Here is a 14,006-nt window from a genome sequence, read left to right on the forward strand (position 1 = left end):
CGATTGAGTCAATTGTAGACTTTTCATGTCTTCAATCACTTTGATGCCGAACTAATTGCACCACATATGCATCCAATAAAATGACAAATAATGCTGTGGAAAGAATTCATGTAAAAAGTTAAAACACTACTGTCAGAAAATCTAACACATTCAAGTCAGCCATTTAGTTTTCAATCCAAATAGACCCTCCAATATTTAGTAATTTAGTTACCAAAGCTGCTTGATTTATTTTTTCTTAATGAATGAAGGAAATGTATGTATGAAATTTTATGCTTCTATAGATAAAAAAATCATTACACAATGTACTGTTGCCGTGTTTTGAACTTTTTAATGCTAATCTGTTGAGTCACAATTTATAAGAAATGTGAAAACATAAATCATAACAAATGAATAAACTTGAGTATCTGATGCAATTCAAAATTAAACTGAATACAATGTAAAAAAAGGCTACTGATCCAAATTGCGATTCGTAATACCAGGTGACTGCTTCTGCCCTATTTCGTTTCACATCTTCTCTTTTTACTGCTTTTCTTAAAACAGGCAAAACAATAACATGACAATAACTGGGGGTCTAGAACAAGGGGTCACAGCCTCAGGATATGGGATAGGCCATTTAGGACTGAGATGAGGAGACATTTCTTCAGAGGGTGGTGAACCTGTGGAATTCTCTACCACAGAAGGCTGTGGAGACTAAGTCATTAAATATATTTGATAGGAAATAGATAGATTTATATGGCGCAATTCAATGGAAAAAAATCTATGTCCGGGTTTGGGCATGTTTAGCAGAATGTTTCATGACGTTTGTAATGTCGATAAACACCCCGCTATTCAACATTTTCTTTTGGCCTAGGGGATTTTTGGCTCTGCCAAGGCCACACTTGAGTCAGGAAAGACTCCTGACAGATTGGGATGCCATTTTGTCTGGCTGTCCTGATTTTCCCCTCCCCCTTTCAGCACAATCCCATTTTCAACCCCCTCTCCCCCCAACCTCAGGGTGGCCCAATGGAAAACTCCTCACGCACCCTTCACCTGGTAAGACACCCCCCGAGCCCGATCCCTGGCAGTGCCAAACTGACACCTCGACAATGCCCCTGCCAGCCTGGCAGTGTCATCCAGGCAGTGGCACTGCCAGGATGGCAGTACCAAGGTGCCAGGCTGGCAGTGCTGTTATGGGCCAGGGTTTAGAGAACCCCAAAGTGTATCATGGAGTTCACCTGACCCACAACTTTTAATAGATTGTAGTATTGGGAGCACATGGCCCACTCTACAGGTGTGGTACAGCAGACATGGAAAAGTATTTTTTAAAGCAAAACAATGTTTATTCTATGAACTCAAGTTAACCTTTTTAAAACATACAGTGAACAGCTTAGCAACAATTAATTCAAATACAACTCCCAAAGAATACAACACTAAGTAATCCTTTAAGCTTTCCTTTTAACATCCATATGACTTAAAACACCTTTTACCAGAAGCACATTAGGTTAAAGTCACTACTGTTATTAGTTTTAAATCATCAGGATCGATTTACAGTCTTTAGATTCCAGAGAGAGATTCATACACCTTCTGGCTGTGACTGCAGCTATCCAGCTCTGAAAACAAAACTAAAACACACTCTGCAGCAAACAGCATAAAACAAAAGTAAAAAGCTGACTGACAGCCCAGCTCCACCCATTCTCTGACAACACCGCAGAATAAACACCCATTTCTTAAAGGTACTCTCACTACAGATAAACAAGATGGTTTCATTTTTCACCTTTTCACCATTCTTTAAGAAATGCACACAGTAAATACATTTTTTCGTTTCAAAAAACACACGCAAGCAGGTTCAATAATATAGTCCATTTTTGTTCTTCTTCCTCCAACTGAAACTGCTTTCGTTCATCACATTCATGACAAAGCATCGCCTATCATGTTTTCTCGTCCTGCCACATGCACTATTTTTAAATGAAATGGCTGTAATAATAAACTCCAGCGACACAGCCTTGCATTGTTATTCCAGAATCGCTCCAAAATCATCAACGGATTATGATCAGTATATATAACGGATTTCTGGTCACATAAATGTGGAAATGTTGCAAAGCCAGCACCAAACTCAAAGTCTCCTTCTCAATTGTGAAATACTTTTTCTGGTGAGAATTCAATTTCTTTGAAAAATAACCAACAGGCCGCTCCAGCCCTTCGTCGTCGTCTTGGAGAAGCACTGCACCGCCACCCACATCACTCGCTTCAACCGCCACTTTGAATGGTTTTGTAAAGTTTGGGATGGCTAACCCAGGAGCAGTGGTTAACACAGCCTTCAGGCCGTCAAATGCCTGTTGACACTCCGCTGTCCACTGGAATTTGTTACGCTTCTTGAGCAAGTCCGTCAGTGGAACGACTACACTGCTAAAATTCGGTACAAATGTCCGGTAAAATCCACGCATACCAAGAAATTGCAATATTTCCCATCATGTCGAGGCTATCGGAAACTCCTCAATAGCTGTTAGTTTCACATCCCGTGTGACCATTCGACCCTGTCCGATTGTATGGCCAAGGAAAGTGACTTGGGCTTTTCCAAATTCTCTTTTGGCTAGGTTTATCACCAAACCCGCCTCCTGAAGTCGATCGAATAACTCCATCAGATGTTTTAAATGTTCTGTCCATATCTGGCTGAAAATTACCAGATCGTCGATGTGGTAACAATCGGGTAATCGGGTAATCCTGAAATGACTTTGTTAGTTAACTGTTGTAAAATGGCTGGGTTGTTTTTCATGCCAAATGGCATAACTTTGAATTGGTATATACCATCTGGAGTCACAAAAGCTGAAATCTCCTTTGCCCTTTCGGGTAAAGGTACCTGCCAGTAACCTTTAAGTAAATCCAGTTTGGAAATAAAAGCTGACTGTCCCACTTTCTCAATTCAATCCTCCAAACATGAGATAGGATGAGTCCGTTCTTGTAATTGTATTAACCTTTCTATAGTCCACACACAACCGTTGGGTACTGTCTGGTTTAGGTATACCATCACTATGGGAAAGCTCCATTGGCTGCAACCCACTTCAATTATGCCATTTTTAAGCATACTCTCAATCTCTTTGTTAACCTGTGCCAATTTGAAAGGGTTAAGTCTATATGGATGTTGTTTGATTGGAACAGCATTCCCCTCATCTACATCATGTATAGCCATTTTAGTACTTCCCAATTTATCTCTACAAACTTGCCCATGTGATATCAATAACTCTTTCAGGTCAGTCCGTTTTTCCTCTGGAAGATAACTCAACAATTTTCCCAATTTTTAGGAACAACCTCGTTTTCCAATTTAATTTGAGATATGTCAAATTTACAGTCATCTGGATTTTGTTCGCCACTTTGAGTTAGAATCATTAAAACCGCCTCCTTTTTCTCTTCTTTCCTTTCAAAGTACCTTTTAAGCATATTCACACGACACACTTGGTGAGTCTTCCTTCTATCTGGTGTTTTTACCACATAATTCACCTCACTTAATTTCCTTTCAATCTGATAAGGTCCACAAAAACTTGCTTTTAAAGGCTCACCTACCACTGGTAACAATACTAAAACTTTATCTCCACTGGCAAAACTACGAACTTTGGATTTCTTGTCCGCTACTCGTTTCATCACATTTTGTGCAACCTTTAAATGTTGCCTAGCCAATTCACATGCTCTATTTAATCGTTCCCTAAAATTTGACACGTAATCCAATAATGTAATTTCTGATTTCTCACTCAACAATTTTTCCTTAATCAATTTAAGTGGTCCTCTTACCTCATGACCAAAAAATAGTTCAAAAGGACTAAATTTGGTTGATTCATTAGATGCATCCCTAATTGCAAACAGTACGAATGGAATTCCTTTATCCCAATCGTCTGGATAAGCTTGACAATAAGCCCTCAACATTGTCTTTAATGTCTGATGCCACCTTTCTAACGTTCTCTGCGATTCTGGATGGTATGCAGTTGATTTAAATTATTTTATTCCTAAGCTATCCTTAACTTCTTTGAATAACCTTGAGGTAAAATTTGATCCTTGATCCGATTGTATTTCTGTGGGTAGTCCATATCTAGTAAAGAATTTAAGTAACTCCTCCACAATCTTTTTAGCTGTAATATTACGTACTAGAATGGCCTCTGGAAACCTAGTAGACACATCCATTATAGTCAAAAGATATTGATTCCCACTTTTTGTTTTAGGAAGCGGTCCTACGCAATCAATTAGGACCCTTGCAAAAGGTTCCTCAAATGTTGGAATGGGTATTAAGAGTACTGGTTTTATCACTGCTTGAGGTTTCCCTATCACTTGACATGTGTGACATGATTGACAAAATTTAACTACATCTTTATGTAGTCCAGGCCAATAAAAATGTTTCTGGATTTTAGCTTGAGTTTCCCTTATTCCCAAATGACCTCCCACTGGTAACTCATGTGCAACTCGCAACACCTCCTTTCTATATCCTACCGGCAATACTATTTGAGGAACTTCTGCCCACTTTTCATCTGTCTGCATGTGTAAAGGTCTCCATTTTCTCATCAAGACATCACTTTTACGGTAATGACACTCTGGTGTCCACTCAGATACCTCTTCCGTATATGCTTTCTGATACATCCGTTTTATTTCTACATCTTTCTGTTGTAACTCCGCCAATTTTCCTGAACTAAAAATATCCGCCTCATCCTCCACCTGTTCTTGTTCTTTTTCAACCATCTGATCAAAAATCGTTTTTGATAATTGCGCTTCAACGTCATCTTCACTCTTTTATTTCTCATCTTGTCTTAACCTGTGACTTTGTGACCTTGTTAATACACAATCTGGAAAAATCCCAGGATATTCGTTCTTCAACACTTCAGTTGTCTGATTTTCCACTGGCTTATCCACCACAGTAGGCGTCACTCCCACCTGCGATCCAGCTATATCATTCCCCAAGATAAACTGTATTCCTGGACAAGATAGTTTCTTTATTACTCCCACTACCACTTCACCACTCTTCACTGGACTTTCCAACCTTACCTTATATAATGGAACACTACTCCTCTCACCCTGAATTCCACATATTACCACCTTTTCTGACAACATTCTTCCCAAACTACATAACACCTCATCTCTTACCAATAAAGATTGACTAGCTCCCGTATCTCTTAAAATTGTGACTTCTTTACCTGCTCCTCCTGATACACATGAGTAAACTTTACCCACACAAGTAAATTCTTTAAGGAGATCTGGCACCTTCTTATCAATCACCTCTTGATCAGGCTGTACAATCTTTTGCGCCTCCTTCGCTTCATTTGGGATTTCCTTTACCACTTTAACAAACCCCACTGTCTTATCCTGTTTCACCACATCAGCCTTCCCAGTGCTTTTCTTCAACCACCAACACTGTGACTTTACATGGCCTAGTTTATTACAGTGGAAACATTTGAAACTTTTCATTCCTTTTCCACCCTTCTGGATTTTGTTTTTAATCTGAGGTACACTTTCTTTATTATCTCCCATCAGATCACCTTTACCTTTACCACTTGAGTATTTTTCATGTCCCCAGGTTCTATTCCTCACAGGCTGAAACTAATGTCAGAAACCAAACTTTGATTTATGAACTAATTCACAATCATCTGCCATTTCTGCTGCTAATCTCGCAGTTTTAACCCTCTGTTCTTCCATATGAGTTCTCACTAAATCACGAATTGAATTTTTAAACTCCTCCAAAAGTATAATTTCTCTGAAAACTTCATACGTTTGGTCTATTTTCGAAGCCCTTATCCACCTAATAAAATTACTCTGTTTGATCCTTTCAAACTCCATGTATGTTTGACCAAATTCTTTCTTTAAATTTCTAAACCTTTGTTTGTAGGCTTCAGGCACTAGTTCATATGCACCTAAGATGGATTTTTTCATCTCCTCATACGCCCCAGATACCTCCTCCGGTAGTGATGCAAACACTTCACTAGCCCTCCCTATCAGCTTTGTTTGAATCAGTAATACCCACATGTCCTGTGGCCATTTCATTTCTTTCTCAAATGAAATGAAAAAGGCTTCCACTTCCTTCTCGTCAAACCGTGGCAATGCTTGGACATATTTAAATAAATCCCCGCCAAGCCTTTGAATATGATACTGTTTCTCACTATCCTCATCACTATCATCCAACTGTACGTTTCCCTTTCTGCCTGCCAATTTTAACTGACTGTCATGTTTCATGGCCATTTTCTGAAGTTCAAACCCTCTCTCTTTATCTTTTTCCCTGATCTGTATCTCCCTTTCTCTTTCTTTTTCCTCTCTATTTCTTTCGTATTCAAACTGCTTTAATTCTTTCTCATGTTCCATTTGTTTAATTTGCAACTGAACTTTTGCCATTTCTAATGAGTCAAACTGTATTTCAGGCAACTTTAAATGCTTAGACACCGCCATAATTACCTCATCTTTTCGCATTTTGTCAGGTAATGTTAACTGCAATGTTTTTGCCAAATCTAACAGTCTGCTTTTAGTCTCTGTCCGTAATGTACTGCGTGTGACCATCTCCAACCCCAAAATCTTCTGAGCCTCTGAAAGAGCCATTGTCCACAACACACTCCCTCCTTAAACTAAAATACCACACCTGAAAAGCACCCACAATATGCTCACCCCTCACTGTCTTTAAGTTCACAAAAGCCAATTCAATAGATAGACTTTTATCCCCCCTCGAGCCCCCAATTTGTTATGGGCCAGGGTTTAGAGAACCCCAAAGTGTATCATGGAGTTCACCTGACCCACAACTTTTAATAGATTGTGGTATGGGGAGCACCCGGCCCACTATACAGGCAGTGGCAGACCTACATTTTGGGGGCCCTGAAGCTTGAACTGTTATGGGGGCCCCTTCGCAACCAGCAATGAGGTCTGGGTAACCACTGTTATCTTCTTCAATGGGGTTGTTTCACGACAGATCACCACACATTTAAAAAAAATGTAACCACTACATCTCAGATTTTGATTAAAATTGCAGTACTGGATTATCTCACATGTCAAAGTCACTGGTGTGTATAAACATTTCCTATGCCTGATAGTTTTCGAGTTATGGGGGGATGAAAATTATGGAAATGTTATATACATGCATGATGCATCATAGAATGATGAAATAAAACATAGAAAAGACCACAGTCAATATAATCTTTTATTTTAGACACCTATGAGAATACATACTACATGAAGCACATTTTACAAAATACTCTTTTTTCTGTTTTTTCTAGCAACATATTCACGTACAGTTTTGTCATATGCGAGCTTCCTTGCAATGTCATTTTCTAGAGACAATGTGCATAAAGAATCTAAGCGCTCTTCAGTCATGGTGGACCGAAATTTGTTCTTTATAAAGGATAGCTTTGAAAAATTCCTTTCTGCTTCACAGCTCGTGATAGCATTGTCAAGTATAGCTTAAGCGCAGTAGTAATATTGGGGAACACTTCAATTAGGTGTTGCTCACAAATAAACTGAAGAACGTCTGCACATTGCATTTTAGATGGCATGTTTTCTTCTCTGTTCTGAGATTTCCTAAGGTGCAAATATTCTTTGAACTGATAACACTCGTTTACTAATTTGTGGTCAATATCATCTTTGTAATACGATATTATAAGTTTAATACTGTCCTCATCAATTTCAGAATTGTTCACCAATTCTGAGAGGAACTTGAACCTTTTCGCAATCTGCTCATATGGGTCAATTCTCTTGCGTAACTGGATTATCAAGCAGTCATAGAGTTGATATAGAACTTCTATCCTAAATTTGTCAGCTCCTCTCAAAGAAGCAATACCACTTGTTCCATCTGAAAATGTCCATGTAACAATGCGTTTGGAAGCATCAGAATAACTTGAGGTGATATCTTCACACAAACCTTTTGCTTCTGATTTATGGTGTGCAATCCTATCGGCTGAATTTTCTCTGAGTTCTTTAACAAACGAAAGTAAAGATGATAACAGAAGATAACCTTCAAATACATCAAAACCAGGGGTTTGGAGTTTCTTACTTGTTTTGTTGAAACGCTCCAGCACTTCTACCCAAACGAGTGTTAAAATAGCATATTCCAGCTTTACCAACTTGTGGTATAAATTCTTTGCATCTCGTTTACATTCAGGCTTCTCTTCTGAGTCTTCAAAAATATGTTTGAGAGTTTGTTAAATATCCATATATCCATTTTTAATTGCCCAGACTGCTTCATAGTGTGCAGACCATCTAGTTACACTTAAGCTCTTTAGAGAAAAATGTAGATTGTCGTCTGTGTTTAAAATCCCCCACCTTCATGGAGATCCAGAAAAGAAAACATACAGCTCCTGCAAAATGCCAAAATAGTCAACAACGTCAGGTGCAGTAGACATTGCCTTTTCTCCAACAAGGTTAAGCGAATGGGCTGCACATGGTACATAGTCTGCGTACCTGTTAATGTTTTTAAAGAGTGCTTGCAGCCCTTTCTCCGAGCCCTTCATGTTAGATTACATTAGCCACAGCATAACAGCCAACTTACCGCGACACTCCACCTTTACAACATCTGTGCTACTGACTCTCAAACTTTGGGATTGTTGAAATATATACAACAAAAAATTAATCAATTTGAGTCGTGCGACTATTGTCGCATACTTTGAAAGGAAAAGATTTTAGGTCTACTTTCTGAGAAAGGGTTTTTTAAAAACCCCTTCTCAGAAAGTAAAGCGCCATTTTTTAAGATTTATAATAAATAAGCTAAATAGGCTAAACTAGGCTATGTGCAAGCTAGCCTACGCTAGGCTAGACTAAGTTCGGCAAGACTAGGCCACCAAAACTCATAGGCTAAGGTAATGTAACACAATTTTACCATTATTTGAACACTTTTCATAACAAACACCTGTAATTTAACACAAATTCACGCTTTTATTACTTTTTCATAAATACTTGTAGTATAATACTAGCCTAGGCTATGCGGTCGTAGCCTACCTTCCGTTCAACTCTTCATAAAAACAATAAGCTTAGGCTAATCTAACACTAATACACCTTTATTACTTACCATACTTTTCTAAATGTAACATTTATTTTGAGTAGGGGTAATTCAAATATTGTATCTTTATGAACACTTTATTGAAAAAAATTCTTGTCTAGATCGCTATCACGAGTGCTATCACGTTGAAAATTCACATTAGCATTGTGATTGCCTTTTCAACGGCTCTCGTTTTTTGTTACGACACGTCATCTACTGTTTGTATTTCTGTCATAAATGTTAATAGTATTTTAAATTATTTATAATTATTTTATATTAAATATATTTAGAATGAAACATCCTTAATTTGAAAGTTTTTTCGTTTACGGCTAGCCTACATGATACTTTAATAACCTTTAAATTTAAATTTTAACTATTATTTTGTATTGAACTACACTATATTATTAATATTATTATTTTTTAAAAACCCCTTCTCATACAGTAGACCCAAAATTTTTAAGCAATGTGGACTAAAGTCGCTTCCTGGGCCCCTCCGGGATTAGGGGCCCTGAAACTTAAGCTTCATTAGTTTCATAGTAGATCCGCCCCTGTCTACAGGTGTGGTACAGTAGAAATGAAAAAGTATTTTTTAAAGCAAAACAATGTTTATTCTATGAACTCAAGTTAACCTTTTTAAAACATACAGTGAACATCTTAGCAACAATTAATTCAAATACAACCCCCAAAGTAATCCTTTAAGCTTTCCTTTTAATATCCATATGACTTAAAGCACGTTTTACCAGATGCACATCAGGTTAAAGTCACTACTGTTATTAGTTTTAAATCACCAGGATCGATTTACAGTCTTTAGATTCCAGAGAGAGATTCATACACCTTCTGGCTGTGACTGCAGCTATCCAGCTCTGAAAACGAAACTAAAACACACCCTGCAGCAAACAGCCTAAAATGAAAGTAAATAGCTGACAGACAGCCCAGCTCCACACACTCTCTGACATCACTGCAGTAATAAACACCCATTTCTTAAAGGTACTCTCACTACAGATATTTAGATACACACGCATTTATAAACACCCATTTCTTAAAGGTACTCTCATATGACAGTGCCAAGGTTCCTAGGTACCTGAGAGAGTGCCAGAGTGCCACTCCATCCAATGCCTGACCACCCAGGAGTCTCCAATGGCCTGGGAGACCCACTCAGGTGCCATTGCGACTGGTCCACATTTGTGGAAAGCAGTACTAAACAGTGCCCAGGTTAGGTCTCCAAAGTGAGGCCGTTAGGTCCTGGGTGCCAGGAGAATCCTGTGAACACATATTCAAATGAGCTTTATGGCTCATTTGAATTTGCAGATCTCGATCATGCCCAGTGAGTGCGAGTTCCAGATCACGACATCTCTTGAGATTCGTTAAATCTCATGAGGCGTTTTGAGTGTCGCAACTCTCATGAGAGGCCTCTTGCAAGATCCAACGGCCTCATCCCAACACCAAGTCAGGCACAAGAAGGCCACTAAATCGTGCCACTAGACTCAAAGGTTTCAAGGGGTATGGGGAGAGCGCTGGAATATGGTGTTGAAATGGAGGATCAGCCTTGATCATATTGAATGGCGGAACAGGTTGAAATGGCTGAATGGCCTACTCCTGCTCCTATTATATATGTTTCTATTTTTCTATAACAATAACAAGTTTATTGCAGATTAAAGAATTATGTAAGTTCTAAAAAGTCCTCTTGATCTTTGCTTTCAAACATTTGTACATCAACATCTCATTTTGGATTTCTGCTTCCATATTATTTTTCACTTGTAAAGAAATCTACCAGTTCGAGCCTGGAAAAAAATCTGATCAATTCACTGACCATTTGAAAATATTATTCTTGCATGGATATTATTTACTATAATGCCCAAAACCTCATTTGATGTAGATTTTCCTTGCCTATTATGAAAGTTATAAAGTTAAAAATGTTCCAATGTGCTTTACAGAAGTGTAAATAATTTTTAAAAATGTGATTAGTAATCATGCAGTTCTTTCATCTTTGAAACCTGAATTTAAATTTAGCTCATACTCTTGCAGTGGAGTGAGTCTGAACATTCCCTTCCCAATTCCAACTGGGTGCAGGTTCACAGCACAAAACTGCCCCTAAACGCAAGATAGGTGAATCTGAAGCTGGCTGTGCTGGAGAAATGTTTGATGCTGATCCTGGATAACCTGAAATATTCAATTGGCATCCTTTTCACCTCATTGAGTAGAAAATTCCACAATAAAATACAATCATTGTAAATTTGAAACAGGCTAAAGCAAAAAAAAAAAGACCTGCTTTACAAATAGATATTGTAAAGTCTCCTGCAGTGAATTCCCAATTTTCTATCATAGCATATAAAGGAATTGTAAACCATTTTTCCCAGAAAGGCAAGGAAAATTCATTTACTAATGCACGCTTGAGGACTTGGAAGTTGGAGGAGAAATATGTTGCTTGAAATGTCATTTTGGTCTTATATGAAAGTTGCAAGGCTGATTTTCAAATTGCTTTAAGAGTTCTTGCTGGGAATCATGGTTTAATTCAAAATAGATGCCAGAGACTCTATAGATCTAAATGTGCACCATGTTTTCTGTAGTTACCCCAAGACTTAATGTGACTGTGTATCATTAATTAATAAGGTTTATGTTGATTTCTCAACGTTGGCTAAAATATTTTGCTTTTTAAGATTTTTCTACTGTAATATTATTCCAATATTCAAAGGGCGAAAAAGAAAAATCTACGCTGAAAACACATAGCAACAAATACCTGACTGATACCAGTAGGTGGTGTTAAACAGCTACTGAAATAATTTGGTCTCACCATCTCTCAGAAAGGACCATTTCATTTTACAGCTATCTCCTGTAAGAGAAAGATACATAGGCTGATTTTATTCTTAAACTGCAGATTCTCATTTATTGAAAACCCCAATCTAATCATTCTGTCCACTGCAAACAGCGATCTTGCTAATTACGTTTGTTGTACAAACTGAAATAGAAACTGCCATCATTCAACATTGGAGCTGCCTTGGGTTACCACCGGCACCGACACCCTGGTGTGGATTTCATTCGTTCAACGGTGGAAGGAAAGCACAGACTGTTTGGTCAGGCTGTTAATTTAGCACCCCGACACATCGACACGAAACCCCTGCCATTCTTCAACATGAACCCTTGGGGAGATTGCAGCCTATTTGGGACGTCCAAAATAGCCTCCATGGGGCATTAATGCAAACAGGTCAAAGCAAAACGAGCTAAGAGCACCCTGATGAACCTTTGCATGAGCTGCAGGCTAAAATCTTCTCTGGGGACCATGGGCGTCATTCTCCGACCCCCCGCCGGGTCGGAGAATGGCCGTTGGCCGCCGTGAATCCCGCCTCCGCCGAAGTCACCGGTACCGGAGATTGGGCGAGGGCGGGAATCGGGCCGCGCCAGTTGGTGGGACCCCCCCGCTCAATTCTTCGGCCCGGATGGGCCGAAGTCCCGCCCAGAAATTGCCTGTCCCGCTGGCGTAAATCAAAGCTGGTATTTACCGGCGGGACCAGGCGGCGTGGGCGGGCTCCGGGGTCCTGGGGGGGGGGGGGCGCGGGGCGATCTGACCCCGGGGGTGCCCCCACGGTGGCCTGGCCCGCGATCGTGGCCCACCGATCCGCGGGCGGGCCTGTGCCGTGGGGGCACTCTTTCCCTTCCGCCTCTGCCACGACCTCCACCATGGCGGAGGCGGAAGAGACTCTCCTCACTGCACATGCGCGGGAAACTCGGCGGCTGCTAACACTCCCGTGCATGCGCCGCATTTCCGCGCCAGCTGGCGGGGCACCAAACGCCGGCGCCGGCCTAGCCCCTCAATGTTGGGGCTCGGCCCCCAAAGATGCGGAGCATTCCGCACCTTTGGGCCGGCGCGATGCCCGTCTGATTGGCGCCATTTTTGGCGCCAGTCGGCGGACATCGCGCCGTTGGGGGAGAATTTCGCCCCATAAGTTTATTCGACTGGCAACAACACACTTCATCGGCCAATCGAAAATTCTGCTGGTCTTTCTGCCCTTTAGTCTGATATTAATCTGATTCACAGCTGCTTTTGCATGGGTTCTCTTGCACCAAATTAAAAATAGCAATCAAAGATAAATAGATAACATGCTAATTAGTGACAACCGTAGTTGTCTTCCTAATTTTAGTTTTTACATTAATTACCATTCCTTTGAGATAGTCACCCATTTCAGTTCATTAGGTGCATGGATTTCTCATCATTTAATACGATTGTTTCACATTCAGTGAAACATACACAAAAAATCATAGAGGGATACGTATGATAAACAGATAATTGAAACATGCTCCTTCAATCCCACTCTCCAACCCTTACTGCTGATGCAATAAAAGTCATTTGTCTAACATTCGCACCAGCAGAACACCGGGAGCAGGATTTTCCCCAGGCAATCCTAATTTGCCCCTCGCTAGCTAGTTTTGAATTGATTTAAATATTTTAATGTCTGCCGGGCCGACTTTATGCACCGTAGTGACCATTTTCTTTGACAGATATGTCAGAACACTGCGGCAGTACTTCTGCGTATCGAGGTATTCTTAACTTTGGAGTCAAACTCAAAAGGAATTTTAAAACGCTTCTATTGGGAACCAGAAAAAAAACTTATTCGCTAGGGATACAATCCTGGCTGGTCATATCCTGCTGATGAGGTTAAGGAGATGTGCACTCGACAAGCGTTGGGTGGTTTAAAAAAAAATCCTGACACTAATTAAGCCTTTAAATGGTTAAAACTCATTCCTTCAAGGGAACCTGTGCATAGTGCCACTGAGACTTTGGCATAGAAAGGCATACTTTGCATTGTCCTATTGATCTAACTTTCTTCTCTCCGAGTAAGCTTGACTTAAACATTGGTTGTTTAACTGGTGATAACTGTACCAACAATTCTCTAGAAATAAGATCTACTGTTGTACATACCAAATGTACATACCAAATAAGGACAGCAGAGGTATTAAAAGAAGCAGTGGGACTTGGCAGGGGTAACACATGTTGGACGAACAGATTAAACAAAATATGCCTGTAATAAAAATATAGTTGGGATGTCGG

The sequence above is a fragment of the Scyliorhinus torazame genome, chromosome 2, assembly GCF_047496885.1.
Source record: "Scyliorhinus torazame isolate Kashiwa2021f chromosome 2, sScyTor2.1, whole genome shotgun sequence".
NCBI lineage: Eukaryota > Metazoa > Chordata > Chondrichthyes > Carcharhiniformes > Scyliorhinidae > Scyliorhinus > Scyliorhinus torazame.